Below are 16840 nucleotides of genomic sequence, written 5' to 3'. Positions count from 1 at the left end.
GATATTTCAAAACCAATCTCTCTTGATGCTCTGCTAGCTTTAAAATTTTTCCATCCTTTCCACTTATTCTGCCATCTTGAAAAACAAAAGAATTCTAGAATTTCATTACCCAGAGGTAACTACTATTAACATCTTGGCAATATGTTTTTTTCATGTTTCATATGTTATATCATAGTGAAGATCATTCTGTGCAAACCATCATGTCTGGCATATTTTATTTTATTTTTAAAGATTTTCCTTATTTGAGAGAGAGAGAACACAAGGAGGGGGAACGGCAAAGGGAGAGAGAGAGAAGGAGACTCCCTCCTAAGCTGAGCAGGGAACCTGATGTGGAGCTCGATCCCAGGACCTTGGGATCATGACCTGAGCCAAAAGCAGATGCTTAACTGACTGAGCCACCCAAGCACACCAGTATATTTTATAAAATATCTAATAGCAAACATTTTTTCATGCCATTACAATGTTAATGTTATGATGTGAGTTAATATATGTAACCATTTTCCTATGTTTCATATTCCATTTTTTCTGATGTTTTTGTTTCATAAATAATGCTATAGTAACCAGCTTTGCCAATAAGTCTCTTCATTTCTATTTCTCTTGAATAGATTCATAAAATATGGCAAAGCCACCTTAAATAATATGAATTTTTTCTCCAATTGACTTATTTTGCTAAGCATGATACCCTCTAGTTCCATCCATGTTGTCGCAAATGGCAAGATTTCATTTCTTTTGATGGCTGCATAGTATTCCATTGTGTATATATACCACATCTTCTTTATCCATTCATCTGTTGATAGACATCTAGGTTCTTTCCATAGTTTGGCTATTGTAGACATTGCTGCTATAAACATTTGGGTGCACGTGCCCCTTCGGATCACTACGTTTGTATCTTTAGGGTAAATACCCAGTAGTACAATTGCTGGGTCATAGGGTAGCTCTATTTTCAACATTTTGAGGAACCTCCATGCTGCAACTATCATATGATCTCCCTGATATGAGGAAGTGGAGATACAACATGGGGGGTTAAGGGGGTAGGAGAAGAATAAATGAAACAAGATGGGATTGGGAGGGAGACAAACCATAAGTGACTCTTAATCTCACAAAACAAACTGAGGGTTGCTGGGGGGAGGGGGATTGGGAGAGGGGGGTGGGGTTATGGACAATGGGGAGGGTATGTGCTAAGGTGAGTGCTGTGAAGTGTGTAAACCTGGTGATTCACAGACCTGTACCCCTGGGGATAAAAATATATTATATGTTTATAAAAAATAAAAATTAAAAATAGAAAAAAATATGAATTTTTTCAATATTCTTGATATAGTGTCATATTATTTCCCATGAACATTTTCCCAATTTATAGTCTTACCTGTTCAAAGCCTGTATGTTCCCAAGGCTTACTATCATACTCATAATGATCCTATTTTTATTACTAAAAATGATATTGTTTTGTTTTCATTTGAATTCCTTTATTATAAATGAAGTACATTTTTTTCTTCAGTTATTAGATCTGAATCTACACCTCTGGATTCTTCTTGGGGTCAGTTCCTAGAGCATCCTCATATTTCAAAGGTTACTGAAGTGACTCATTACTTATGCTCTGGTTAATCATTTTTCTTTCCCTTATTTTTCTATGCATTGACATATTTCCAAAGAGTTCTGATATTATTATTTGATTTGACCACTTATTCACAATTTTCAGATTCTTAATGTTTCTATCAGGAAGCTTTCCTAAATTTCAAGGAATAGGTGAAAACGCTTGCCTTTTCTAGGTATAAACTACTTGGGGTATCTGCAGAGATTTCTAATGAACTTTGGGGGCCACTGATCTTTGTAGATAATTCTTTATTGAGCTTCTGGGAAACATATAGCTGAATTTATGTAATCAAAGTGGTTTTACTGTCTTGGATTCCATTTATGTTGCTTTACAGTTTTAAAATATTATATAATAGATCTTGCTAATGTTCAAGTAGGATAAACCATTGTAATCAGCTAGGCTAGTTTGTATTTGTATGACTCTGTTCATTGTAGTCTTAAAATAGTTCTACAAAAGACTGATTTTTTTAAAAGATTTTATTTATTTATTTGACAGAGATCACAAGTAGGTAGAGAGGCAGGCAGAGATAGAGGAGGAAGCAGGCTCCCTGCTGAGCAGAGAGCCCAATGCGGGGCTTGATCCCAGGACCCTGAGATCATGACCTGAGCCAAAGGCAGAGGCTTAACCCACTGAGCCACCCAGGTGCCCCCAAAAGACTGATATTTTAAAAACAGATATAGAGGATCATTTTTAGCAATAGTAGGGATGACAAACAGGTTTCATCTATTGTGTGAACTCTAATCGATGATATTAGCTGCCTACTGCACAGGATTGAGATGGATTCTGAGACTTTGTCAAGTCTCATTGGGAAAGATAGTCATGACCAATTAGCAGCATCAATCACAGTTAGAGGTATGGGTGAGAGAGAGAGAAAGAGATACTAAAGGTTATGTACTTTTCATTCCTGAATTAGAATTTAAACAGTCATGAAAATAACATCTTTTAAAATATACTAATTATAATTATTGCTGGATTATATATTAAGAAGACTAGCATATTATACCTTACCCATTACATGGCACTTAGGAAGTGCTCAATAAATGTTGAATGGATATGTGTACTTATACTCACAAAAAATAACTGAGAGGCCCCTTATCATAAAAGTAATTCTGTATAGAGGATAATATGGATTCAAAATGAATCTCAAACATAAGCAAGGAATATCATTGATGTTTTGATGATCCTACATTGTAAGAATCACAAGATAAAACCACTTTAAATAACACTTGGATCTCTAAGGATACTTTAGCAGCCCATCTGAATGTACAAAGCATGAAGTAGGTTGAAGGTGCTACTCCTTTAACATTATACATATAAAAAATATTAACTTTAAAATAACATTTTCCAAATACTTATTTCATGTGCAGAAATACAGTTTTCTATTTTTCTATTTTGAAACAAAAGCCAAACAAGACATAGGATTGTTGCCTGATGTTGCTAGGAAGGAAGAACAGAAGTGAGTTCTAAAGAAGGTATTGGATTTTCTGCCTGTGGTGTTAGGGCAGGGAAGAAAAGGGGGTGGGTATAGTGCATGATGAGAAATAAAACCTTTTTGAAAAAGGAGACTTTTAAAGTTATTGTAAAAACAGCTAAGTCAGATGCCTGAAGAGAGAACTTCATGCAAGTCAATGGAGACTTCAGTAATTAGATCCATATAAAATAATAATAACATGGAAATTAAACTCATTTTAAACAATATTCTCTTAAAGAAATGTTACAACAATAAGAACTGTGCACTTGTTGTCCCGAGTAAGCTATAAATTTCCAGGATGTGGTATTTTCTTCTAGCCACTAATAAGCTTTGTAATAATAAGGTAGAATGTGAGGACAATTTGTTGATATCCGACCTCAGATTGCTAAAACTTAAAAGGAGCTCCTAGTTTGTTGCATGCAGGCAGGCAACAAATTGTGTTAAAATTTAAGATTTGGGGGGCACCTGGGTGGCTCAGTGGGTTAAAGCCTCTGCCTTCGGCTCAGGTCATGATCCCAGTGTCCTGGGATCGAGCCCCATATCGGGCTCTCTGCTCTGCGGAGAGCCTGCTTCCTCCTCTCTCTGCCTGCCTCCCTGCCTGCTTGTGATCTCTCTCTCTGTCAAATAAATAAATAAAATCTTAAAAAAAAAAAATTTAAGATTTGGGGGAAAGCAATGTAGTTAGCACTGAGGTTAAGAGTACAACTTCTGGATTCAAATTCTGCCTCTACCATTTAATAGCTCTGTGACCTGAAACAAGTCATCTAACTTCTAATTTCAGATTTCTCATCTGTAAATAAGAGATGAGGAGATGTTACAAGGGATCAGTGGGTTAATACGTAAAAAGCACTTTGGACAGAGCCTGGAATGTGTCAAATGATCTCTAAATAATGGCAACACCCCCGTCCCTCAAACGCACCACCACCCCCATATGCTTAGTCTCTTGAGCATCTCATTCCATAATATCCATAAATATTGGAGGTTAGGGGGAATGACATGATAATATGAGCAAATAAGATTACCTCTGACCCAGTTATTATTATAACCATCTGACAGCTAAAAAACAAACAAACAAACAAACAAACAAAACAGAGGCTCAGGGACCTAAGTGATTTATTTGCTCATAGTCATACAGCTGGAAAATAGCAGAGGAGGCTTCTGAAACTATAGGACACCCAAACTCAAGTTCTACACATGCCATCATGGTTTCTGCCTCCCTTGATCCTCTCAGTGCATGAAAGACTGATTATTTCTAAAGCCATTCATTGTCATATGTGAATAACACTGGTAGGTGGTAGATATCCAGAGAGAGACACTGGAGATGAGTGGAAGTATATTTTCAGCTTTTTCCTCTTTCTCTACTGCTTCTTACTCCCAGCCCTCTAATTGCTAACATACTTGGGATGTCTCTCCCAGTCTCCCTGTGGCTGGTAGCAGTTGTCGTTTAGTCATGGTATGCCCCCCACATGAGTCTTCCCTCCTTAGGGCATTGACTTACATGTAGGTCTAACACTGAACCTTGCTTACTGCTGCCATTGGTGTCGCAAGTGATGTTACTGTCTCTCTAGTGGCCGCAGAAGCAGCAGCTAAAACCAAAGCATTGTCCAATTGATGATTCTCTTTTCATATTTTCAAATGCCTCTTGTCTCTTCCTGACTGTACCCACAACTGCAGAAAGGTCGTGTTCCTAATACGCACACTGGGCAAGTTGTGTCAAGAGGCCGATAAATCACCTAGCTAAATACAGGTGATCTTCATCATTTAAGAAACGGGGGAAAAATCAGTTTCAGATTTGGGTCTGGAGAGCACCTGGGTGGGAATCGTGGCTGAGCCGCAGATTCCGGTACTAGCTCAGTCAGGTACCGGGTATGTGATCAAAGCTAATCACTGTCCCTCTTCTAATGTAATTTGGTTTCTCCTAATGAAAACCCCAAACGTGAAAAGTTTGTTGTCAAGGATCCAGGTGCATTGTAAAGAATTATACCCCTGTAAAGTGTGATTGTGATTGTTCTAAAGGTGTTTACTGCTGTTCTCTAAGAATGTTTTCAGAATAGAATAGTTTGCTCCTTATTACCAGCCCATAGGCTGCTTTCTTTAAAAAAATTTATGCACATAAAAACTGTATCTTAAAACTCTAACGTGGAAATAGGGGAAGAAACAGGCAACTCTGAGGAACACAAATAAGATTAATTTTCAATCAGTACTTGCTTCTTCTCTAAGGATAGCTAATACTTTATTATTACAATTCAAAGTTCTCCTAGGAGAAAATGCAGCTTCTCTGGGTAATTAAAGGAGAGTTGTCAAATCGAGGGGAAAGAAGAAAGGTGGAGGTAATTCAAAATGAAGCTAATTGGACTGCCTGAGTAGGCAGAAAGGTAAGGTGACAGACAGAGGAACTATTTTTAAATAGGCAAAATGTGATCTTGGCTTACCTTCTGTTAAAGTAATTATGCTTCTTTGATGTATTAGGTGCATTGTCCTTTAATAAAACCCTCTGGAATATACTTTGTTTTTTTCTTTTGTGTTTTTATTATTAATATATATCTTTTTCTCTCACTGACAACAGGAGTCAGAAATGCTCCCATATTTCAGGCACATTTTCTGAAGAATTTTCTTTTCAATTTCGTCAAAATGACAAAATATATCAATGGCAGTGGCAACAATGACAAAAAGCCCAGAAGTCCTGCCTTATCATAAATGTATTCTTTTTGCAATTTGGCTCTTCACCCAACTTTTGCATCTTCTTTAGGTTGGTTCAGATCAGCCCATTCTTATAAGCTATCACCTAATTCCTTGTGAACACTCTTAATATTCGTAAACTTAAATTCAGCCAGGCAGTCAACCACAAAAGCTATTTCTTGGTGTGAAAAGACTAAATGCATTATACTTTCTGATGATAGATGATTTATGTCCACTAAGTATCACAGTTGCTCTATGAGCTGTCAAAAACAATGGGGTTCAAGTCTTACTGTTTAGTTTTTTATGGTGAAGATTCTTTACTTCACACCGGCTATCACTGTGTGCACAAAGACATTGTAATTATGATGTATTTCTGAGCAAATTGAATCATAAGGGTATGCTGTAAGTTATTGGAATCTAAAATCAATCTCAAGAAAATAGTTCACACTTAAAAAAAATTCTTATCCTTTTATTCAACTCATCCAACGATAAACTCCTCTCCAGTAAAATTTTCAGATTCGTTTGGATTTTAGGTGGAAATATAAAAGCAAAATAACAACAAAAAATCTGTCTTCCAGCATCACCAAGCCCTTCCCTACCCCTCTGATTGTCCTGAATAACATTTTTTTAAAAGTTTATTTCTCCCTTGCCCTCTATGAGAAATTTACATGTCGAAGTTCTCTGGAGTTCTGTCTCTCAGCCTGTTCTCTCCTTTTGTTACTCTCATCCAGTTCTGCAGCACCAGCCACCACTCACACAGGCTGCCTCCAGGATCCTTCTCTAATGACCAGACCTCTTCCCTGAGCTCCAGGCTCATTTCTATCAGCCTACTGGGACAATTAGCAATTTGATCTAAACAGAAAAATAAAGAGGGGGCTTTGGGGTTTACCAAGGATGTCTGATTGCAAAGCAAAAGACATCTGGAGTGATAAGAAAGGAATTTCTGAAGCTAGCAACAGCACAAACTATGCAGAAACTAAATGCTGAAATCAAGTAATGGAAGGGAGGCCCACTGATTTATCTGCCAAATGCATAGGATTAATACATATGCTCAAACAGCTGTAGTCTTTGTTCCTATTTCTGGGAGTATAATGGAAAGTTTTGTTTTCATGGAAAGAATTCTATATAAACACATGTTATTGAATAAAACTGTTCTTAGTAAGTTTGCATTTTTATGTTTATCAAATAACAATTGAAATATGTATAACTTTGAAATATATAGAATGAATATGCTTAAGCATATATAACATGTGATGTGAAACATATATAATATATGAAACATAGATATATATTTACCTTGTGTTAAACTTTTCTTAGCTTCTCTATGGCAAAATACCTTTTGATGGAAACAAAACACCCATGAAATATTTCACTTACAGAAGTCAATAAGTAGTTTTGAAAGAGTATGGTCTTATGCCAGACACTGTTCTAAGTGCTTTATATGCAGTTATTTATTTAATTTTCATAACAGTTATGTGAGATGGGTACTTTATTCTCATCCTCATTTTATTGATGATATTAAGGCATCATAGCTAGTAAGTAGTAGAAGGAGGAAGAGAATTCATGTTATTTGGTGAGAGAGTGTACTATTCTCTGATGTGCAAATTCTTCCAGAGTACAAAAAAAGGAGGCAAGTTTTCTAATTCAGTATTATAAATCTATGAAATACCATAATAATTACAAACATTTATTGAGCACTTACTCTCTGCCAGACACTGAGAAATTACATGGGTTGTCTCATTTAATCCTCATCAAAATTTTTTGAAATGTTAGTACCTGGAAAATGAGTGATCAGTATCTATTTATTGAAAGAATGAAGCCAATATTATCTCAAATTTACAGATGAAAAAACTGAGGCTTTTAGCAGTCAAATGAATTTATCTATGGTGATCAGCTAATAAGTGGCAGAATAAAAATGACTGATTATGCAATATACAAAATCAGTCCATCATGAATGGATGAAGTTCTTCATCCAGAAGGATCTTTTTGGGATCCAGATCTGATCATAACAGTCGTTCTTGTAAGCCCATGCTTGAAAGATAAAGAAAAAAATCCTTTTCATGTTTTTTAGGGTTCTGGACAATTTGGACCCTGTCTGGTTTTTTCTCTTTTACACAATATCATAATATCTAGGACAATGGAGAAGAAAACACGATTATATGGATAAATATTAGGAGACATTAAACTTTTTACTAAGCCAGGAATAAAGTGACTTAAAAATTAATCATTCTCTAGAAAAACTACAGACATCCCCATTCAAGATGTGAAATAAGGCAAGAACACACACAACAACTATAATTTGGCATCACCTCGAAAGATAAAGCAAACACAATTACATTGACATGGATGGAACTGGAAGGGATTATGCTAAGGTAAATAAGTCAATCAGAGAAACACAATTATCATATGGTTTCACTCTTATGTGGAACATGAGGAATAGCACAGAGGACCATAGGGGAAGGGAGGGAAAACCGAATGGGAAGAAATCAGAGAGGGAGACAAACCACGAGAGACTCTGGACTCTGGGAAACAAACTGAGGGTTACAGAAGGGAGGGAGGTGAGGGGGTAGGGTAACCAGGTGATGGGTATTAAGAAGAGCATGAGTTGTGATGAACACTGGGTGTTATACAGAACTAATGAATCATTGAACATTACATCAAAAACCTTGGCTAATTGAATTTAAATTTAAAAAATAAAACAGACACAAGATATAAGGAAAACAAAATTTTAATTGTCAAATATCTGGAAACAATATTATTATTAATTGAAAATGATCTCACTCCTTACCAAAACAAAATGGAACTAAACCAAGAGAATCCATTGATAAAGTATAAGAAATAAGAACTAAGAGTCCCACTAAAGGCAGCAATTCATGAAGTGTGGTCTCTGGACCAGTAGCATCAGCATCATATGGAGTTGTTACAGGGGAAATTCTCACACTTATGGAATCAGAGACTCTGAGGTTAAGGCCCAGAAATGTGTGTCTTTTTTTTTTTTATTTTATTTATTTATTTGACACAGAGAGATCACACACAGGCAGAGAGGCAGGCAGAGAGAGAGAGGAGGAAGTAGCCTCCCCACCAAGCAGAGAGCCTGATGTGTGACTTGATCCCAGGACCCTGAGATTATGACCTGACCCGAAGGCAGAGGCTTAACCCACTGAGCCACCCAGGCACTCCAGAAATGTGTGTCTTAAGAAGCCCTCCAGATAATCTGGTTCATGTTAATGTTTCCAGAAGAGTTGCTAGAAGGAAATAGAAATAAAAGTTAAGGAAAGCCTTCTCTATTTCCCCACAATCACTAGCTAAAGCAACAATATGAAAATATTACATACTGTAATATTACAATACTGTAGCATTGCCTTGTTTAAACAAAAAGGAAAAATTATTTAGGTGGCCTAGTTAAATTTGAATTTGAGATGAGCCACAAATAATTTTTTAGTGTATATTCCAAGTATTTCATGGAACATAAATTATTCTCTCTTTTTTTTGCAATTTAAGCTTTTATTTTATCTTGCAATCTTACCAATAAAGGCAAAAAACAAAATTCTATAAGTAAACATAACAAAAATATGTAGGGAATAAATGAAGAAAACTATCAACTTTTCCAGAGGAAATAACAACAAAACCAACTCATTATATGATTGATGCTGTTCAAACTACTTCAAACTGCATGTTCAAACTACATGTATTAACTCATCTAACCCTTCCAATAATACTATGAGCTGTGCACAATTTTATAGTTAAAGGAAATACAGTCACACGGAAGTTAAATACCATTCCAAGGCCACATAGTTATAAAATGTCTTGCATTAATAAAGAGGTATATCACACCCCCAGATTAGGAGGCTCAATATTATAGAAATGTCTATTCTCCAAAAATTAATTTATAAATTTAACATGATTCTGGAGAAATATGTAAGTGGAATTTCTATAACTTGACAAAAATTTTCAGGTTTGTCTAGAAGATGAAACATATCGAACTTAGCCAGAAAATGTCTGAAGTTGAAATAATAAATGAGGAACTTATACCATGAGATATTAATACCTAAATTTTATTGTAACAATATGATGCCTTCACAAGAATACAGATGCATATCAATAGAATAGACTGTCATAGAATAGGGGGAAAATGGGAAGAAATACATCAAAATGTTAGTAGTGAGTTGCATGTGGTGAGAATTTGTATAATTTCAATAATATTTCTTTGCATTTTTCTGTTTTAAATATTCCGTGAATATTTTGTATTATATTTAGTGAGGAAAATATAGTTTACCTCAAATAAAGAAAAACTATTTAGAAGCAAATCTAAGAGCCTTGATTTTTATGCTGTTCAGCGTCCCTAGGAAGGCAACATATGCCTGGAGCAAAGTGATCCTGATTTTAACAGACCTCTATGTCTACATGTTTTACTGGAACCTCAAACTCTCAGTAAGTCCAACCTATGTTGTTTTTTTTTAACTTCTACTAAATGAACCAGCCATTTTGCCAACCATGTGGTAGACATTTTCTCACTTGAACTTTTCAACAATACTGTGTGATGCTGAAGTAAGTGCTTTAATTAGACAAGTTATGAATGAAAAAACAAACAAAACTCAAGGTGATTAAATAACTCAACCAAGTGTATGTGGCAAAATTGAGATTCAAGCCCCATCAGGTTCTCAGTATGATTCCATTCTGCTCTCAAAACTGCACTCCCACCACCTCTGGACCCGCTCCTGTTCATGTATTCTCTCTCTGGACAGCTGATGCCAACATTCCATCTGAAACCCAAATGAGTTTAAACATCACTCATTCTCAATTCCCCCTCCATCTTTGCTCCAGATTCTATCAGTGACCAGGTCTTATTAATTCTATTGAGATTTTCCAAATCCCTATTCTCTTTGCTTCTCTCCATTACTTCTGCTACTAAGTGAAATAAATCATTTCTCTGCTCTTGTCTTTCTAAATGTTGCTCCTCTCCTCTTTGTTCTCTGCACTGAGGCAGACATCCCCAAAATATAGTCCTTAGATTTCATTTCCCTGACCAGAACCCCTCAGTGAATCCCATTGCCTAGGGAGATGAAACTCAGCTTAGCACATAAGACCTTTGGTGGTCCAATCCTTGTCAATATTGGTAGCCCTGTGAGGCACCACTTTCCCATGTGCAACACGAACTTTGGTCATACCAGTTACTTGCACATCCTTGAATGCACACACCAGATTGTTAGTCCTCCTTGCCTTTATACATGTAAAAGCACACATGTATTTAAAATACACCAATTCTGGGATGCCTGGGTGGCTCAGTTGGTTAAGCGGCTGCCTTCAGCTCAGGTCATGATCCCAGCGTCCTGGGATCGAGTCCCACATTGGGCTCCCTGCTCGGCGGGGAGCCTGCTTCTCCCTCTGCCTCTGCCTGCCACTCTGTCTGCCTATGCTCACTCTCTCTGACAAATAAATAAATAAGATCTTTAAAATACACCAATTCTAAATATCCTTTCCTGTTCTGTTCTCTTGGAAAATGCCTCTTCATTCTTCAAGAGTTAGCTCAAATGATACTTTCTCCTTGGAGGTTGCCCTAACATCTTCAAACAAAATAAGACCCTTCCTCTCATATGTTGTACATCACCTGTCAGTTTTGTCTTGCAGAGTGTAATGGAAAGAGAGTAGGCTTTGGAACCACAGGAGTAGGGTCTGCATTCAGAGGGTACTGCTTACTGACTGGATGACCTACCACAGATTATACCAACATGGGATATAATGAAATTCTTCAAAACCAATTTGACCAAAATGTCTGATTCATTACTGGCCTCTCTAACCTTTTTCAGTTTAAAGACATTTCCTTATAAAGATGCATTCATTCCCATTCCTGATGGATATATCTTTTCAACAATCTTTCGGTGAATACTCATGTACCAGACACACAAAAATGAAAATACTTTGATAAACACCATAAAGAGAAATGGTAATAGGCAATGGGGAGTAAGGAGTGCACTTGTCCTGATGAGCACTGGGTTATTTATGGGATTGTTGAATCACTCTATTGTACACCTGAAACTAATATAACACTGTATTTTAACTATACTGGAGTTTAAATTAAATTAAATTTGAAAAAGAAGTACATTTTTCAAGAAGTCTAATAGAAGACTCTACAAAATTTTAGTCTGATGTATTCCAATGGAATATTAATAAGCCAAGAAGGTCGTGTTAATATTAATTTACTCCCATAACTCAGCTGCCCATCTTCCCTTGTGGTAGGTGTAAGTTCACTGCACATAGTTCTTGGTTATTCTCTTGGAGATTTTCTTCTAATAACCAACGCAGTCCCCACATCAGAGGAGAGTTGTTTTAGGAGCTATCAGTATATTTCCCTTCATTTTCCAAGGAGAGTTTCTGAGGGAGAATGAGGCAGTATTTAGTTAAATAACACAAACTGTGACTTTTATTTCATCCATCAGTGTTTCTTTGTTTCATTTTTTTCCTGTAACTGAAGCATACTGATTTTTCTTTTAAGAATGTGTTTGGTAAAATACTGAATAATTCCATCTAAAAATGGCCATTTCAAAGTCAGCTGTATACACACACACACACACACACACACACACACACACACATGACACACCACTTATATTGACTAGTTTTCTTACATTGGCTTGATTAGTTCTGTAATCTCTTAAATATGTGATCATCTCAGGTTGAGACTTGGTCACTTGCTCTGTATTCAGACATTTATAAAATGTCATAGTGGTAGAGAACATGAATTTTACAGTCATTCAGACTTGGATTCAAATTGTAGCTCTGCAGTTGGAATGCCCATGGGGAGGTTACCTAACTTCTCTGAGCCTTCACTAAACAAAAATCTTTACAGTATCCACCTACTGCATATTAAAGTCAACAAAGATTAAGTTATTGAACCCAATGCATGACACTAATGATGATAATATCTAACATTTATTGAGAGATTAACATTATTATCTCATGTTTGGAGATCACTTGCTTAAGGCTTAAGTACTGCATGGGGAGATAAGAAAAAAGGGGGATGTTTCCAATACAGGGTATGTTATTAAATGGATCTAACATCTCAATTAGCCAATATATGCTGTGAATGCTGTTAATTTTATATATTTGTGGTGTAAGATATTTTAGGCTTGTGGGGAAAATATAGAGCATCATCAACCTTAGAGGTAAGGCTGATTGGAGCCACTGGAGGGTAGAGGTAGAATGTGAGAGGAGACTAAGCTTGGCCCTAAGGCTTTGGGTCTGGGTTTGTACACCTCTGTTAAGACTTCTATGAAAGCAGGGTAAATAATTGTGTAGGCAACATGAGGCCTGATTCCTTTGGAAAACTGACTTCCAATTGCCTAGTAAATAGGAAGGGGGGGAGAGGATGATTGACATCAAGTTCGGGAGAGGAGAAAGTTGAAAACCCGGCCCTTAGCTTGATCACTGTACAGAGAACAGAAAAGGAAATCAAACTAATATCCACAGGATGATTGGGTAGAAGTTGGGTACAGGCAGGAGCATATAGGTGCATGTCTGATAGAAAAGCAGTTGATGGATGCTTCTGTGGTAAAATCATCCTGTGAGTGAAGTATTGGGTGCATCGGAATGAGCTGTTTCAAACATGTACTTAGTGTGAGGTTGCTGCTATATGTGCTGTTTGCAGGGTAAACCAAGAATAAAGTAGCCAAACCCAAGTTTCTACCTGGTACAAAAGGTTGCATTTGAAATGTCTAGTAATGGACAGAGCTTGGAGAGGATGCCTGACATGCAATGCTTGTTATATTAACAGGGACTCATTCTTCCTTGGGTGTTAGGCAGAGCTATTAACTTGGAAGAGATATCCCAATTATGTTCTTCATAAGGGCTGCTGCTGTGAGAGCTGGAAATCAGGTAGGTAAATTATAAAGCTGCCAACTCGAGACTTCTCTTTTCAGAAGGTGGACTTCCAACTGCTAGGTACAGATATGTACAGCCTAGATAGTATGAGTGACAGTCAATGACAGTAAGCAGGCTTGAGAAAATATGAGCATTTGGGTTGGACAGTTCAATATATTGCTAGGTTTTATGTAGGGAGGGGGACATTATTGAGTTGGTGTGTGTACAAACAAAACTGATGTCTAGAAGATTGTCCCATGGAAACTGAAATACATACGGGGTGACAAGTTAGGCAGGGATATAGACCCTCTGAGCCCAGTCTGCTGAGTCAAGGCTTCTCATCAGTGGGCAACAGACTTCATGGGATGTCCTCATATTAGCCTAAAGAAGACTAACTAATGTATTTCAGCGTGTAAGGTTCATTTCAACATTACATATTTTTGCATGTACATTACAACTTTTTTCTTCCCTCTTATAATTTTATGGGTTGAAGAAATTGTGTTGGAGGTCCCCCAAACCACCTTCTAACATGTTAATTCCATCACTAGAACGACTCCTAAAACTCAGAGGCTGTTGTCTTCACAGTTAAAGTTTATTACATTGAAAGGACATAGATCAAAGTAGCAAAGGGAATATATGTCAGTAGCAAAGTCCAGGAGAAACCAGGCAGGAGCTTTTAGTTTTTCCTGGAATAGTATCGAATTTCAGCAGTATGATGTTATCTACATAATATATTGTTTTTCCACATAGTTCCACAGTTGTTGAGAGATAAAATTGGAGAAAGGATTTATGGGGTATGAAAGGGAAGCCACACCAATTTCCTGGCTATTTTACTTTCACATGCTTTGACTTCTCCCTCTGCTTGAGCTCTCTCCCCTTTAAATGATCAAGTTCCACACTTTACCTTAAGTTTTCTTCCAATGGTGTCTCCATAACTTAGTGATTCCTACTTCTGATATTTCACATTTTTAATACAGGTCTTGATTCTGTTTGATTTGTTTTTATTAGTTGTGTTCATATCCATTTCCCCTACTTCCCTAGTAGTTAATGTCTTATTCTTCTTAGGATAATAATGACAACAATAATTATGTAATTGGTACTTAAATGATACACACTATGTGGCAGATATCATTCTAAGTGTTTTACATATGATTACCTACTTAATCCTCACAACGACAACATGAAGTACTATTTCCTATGGCTGCTATAACAAATTACCACAAAATGAATTGCCACAGAAGTAAATAACACAAGTTTATTAGCTTTCAGTTCTGGAGGTCAGAAGTCTTAAATGGGCCACTCATCTTAAATCAAGGTATTGACAAGGCTACATTCTTTCTGGAGGCTCTAGGGGATAATTAGTTTCTTCACTTTTTCTAGGTTCTAGAGATCACACACATTTCTTGGCTTTTGGGCCCCTTCCTCCATCTTCAAAGCCAGCAATGGTGGGCTGAGTCCTTCTCATGGTGCCATCTCTGATTCTCTCTCTCTCTCTCTGAGCACAACTCTCTACTTGTCAGAACCTATAGAATTACATGGAACCCACCCAGATAATCCAGGATGATCTCATGTCTTAAAAGCCATTAACTTAATCATGTCTGCAGTGTCCCCTCTGCCATGTAAAGTAACATATTCCCTGGCTTTGGGGATTTCAGCATGACATATTTGGGGGGATATCATTCTACATTCTGCAGATGCATAGTGTTATATAGATGAAAAACTGGGGCTCAAGGAAGTTTAGTAACTTACTCAAACTAGTAAATACTGAGGAAGGGGGTCGAGCACACTCTAGCTCCACAGGTCTTCTGCCTATGTATTACCCGCTTATCAGGATTCCCTAAAGGAGACAGTATTGTGTCTGCTTGGAGCTGTTGCTAATTGTGTAATCATGAAATTGTTTCTAGTCAATATGCCCACCTACTCTCATTCTTCCTTGTTCCTGATTCTTGTCACTATGAAGAGTTATTTCAGTTTTTCAACTCTTTTAGTTTTCTAATGTGTGTATTTTCCTGTACTTTACCATTACAGCTTAGTGTGAATTCCATTCTAGCCTGACCTCAAGGATTTGAGTAAGCTAAGAGTGGTTCCTGAGGAACATTTCCAATGCAAGCAGGTCTAGACAGATACAAAAGACCTATCTGGGGGATTCAAAATAGGTTGCCAATTGCACACAGATCTAAGAGGCCCTAGAAAAAAATAGAATACGGGCTCTGGCTTTGAGTTTCCTAGAGCTCTCAGCTAAGAGTCTCAGCTTTCTTTACTCTATCCTAATACCCCTGTTGGAGTATTGAAGTAGAGGAGAGAAGCCTGGAAAGCCCCTGACTATTATAGTATGTTTTTAAAATATGTATTATTCTTTACATGTATCTCTCTACTTAATATTCTTCAGGGTCCTTTTACCACCAGGATACAAGCTCTTGGGTGTCTTCTGCATAAAAGCTGCAATTAGAATATTTATGTATTTTTAGGCAATAAAGGAAAAATTGAATATCCATATCTAGAAAACACAATATTTGCATAATGAAGGCATGTCTTTCTCTCAGTCCCTGGACAGCCTTCTTTGTGTCTTGACAGTTGCGTTCCCCAGAGGTCAGTCATCATTATAAATTTAAAGTGACTTTTACAAGAACTCAATTAAGAACAAACTCAGAAGAAGTTAGTGTACATGTAATTCATGTGTTTACTTGGTTGTGCAAGTAGCATAACAATGACCAACAATGCGTAACTTCAGAGGATATGGTTCTACATAGTCATTAGCAGTTCCAGGAGCTGAACAAGTATAAAGAGAAATTAATCATAAACTCTTCATCCACAGAAGGCATCCCAGGCCTCCTTTTCTGCCTTTATTATAGTGCTTGAAGTGTGCAGGATCTCAGACCCAAAAATGACTTAACTGAGTACCTATGTATGGATACGGGGGAAAAACCCTACTACCATTGAGAACTGATGGAAGAATTATAGTTAACATACTTGCTGTGGAATATCTACATAGTAAAAAAGTACTTTCAAAATCAGAACCTATAAAACAAATCTGATTTTCTCATTGGTTCCCATTATAAGGTCTATGGGGAATAGAACTGACAAGTAAATGATCTTTCGGTTTTGTTTTTGGATTTTTTTAGATGATGAAAAAGATACGCTGTCCACCTAGTCCTTCATTTTCTTTTCTTTTCCTTTTTTTTTTTTGCAGTGTTTTCACAATTGGCAATACATTTCAAAATTCTCCTTTACCTCTTTCCATC

Source organism: Lutra lutra, chromosome X (genome assembly GCF_902655055.1).
Source record: "Lutra lutra chromosome X, mLutLut1.2, whole genome shotgun sequence".
NCBI classification, from domain to species: domain Eukaryota; kingdom Metazoa; phylum Chordata; class Mammalia; order Carnivora; family Mustelidae; genus Lutra; species Lutra lutra.
Note: the sequence above shows the minus strand (reverse complement) of the source record.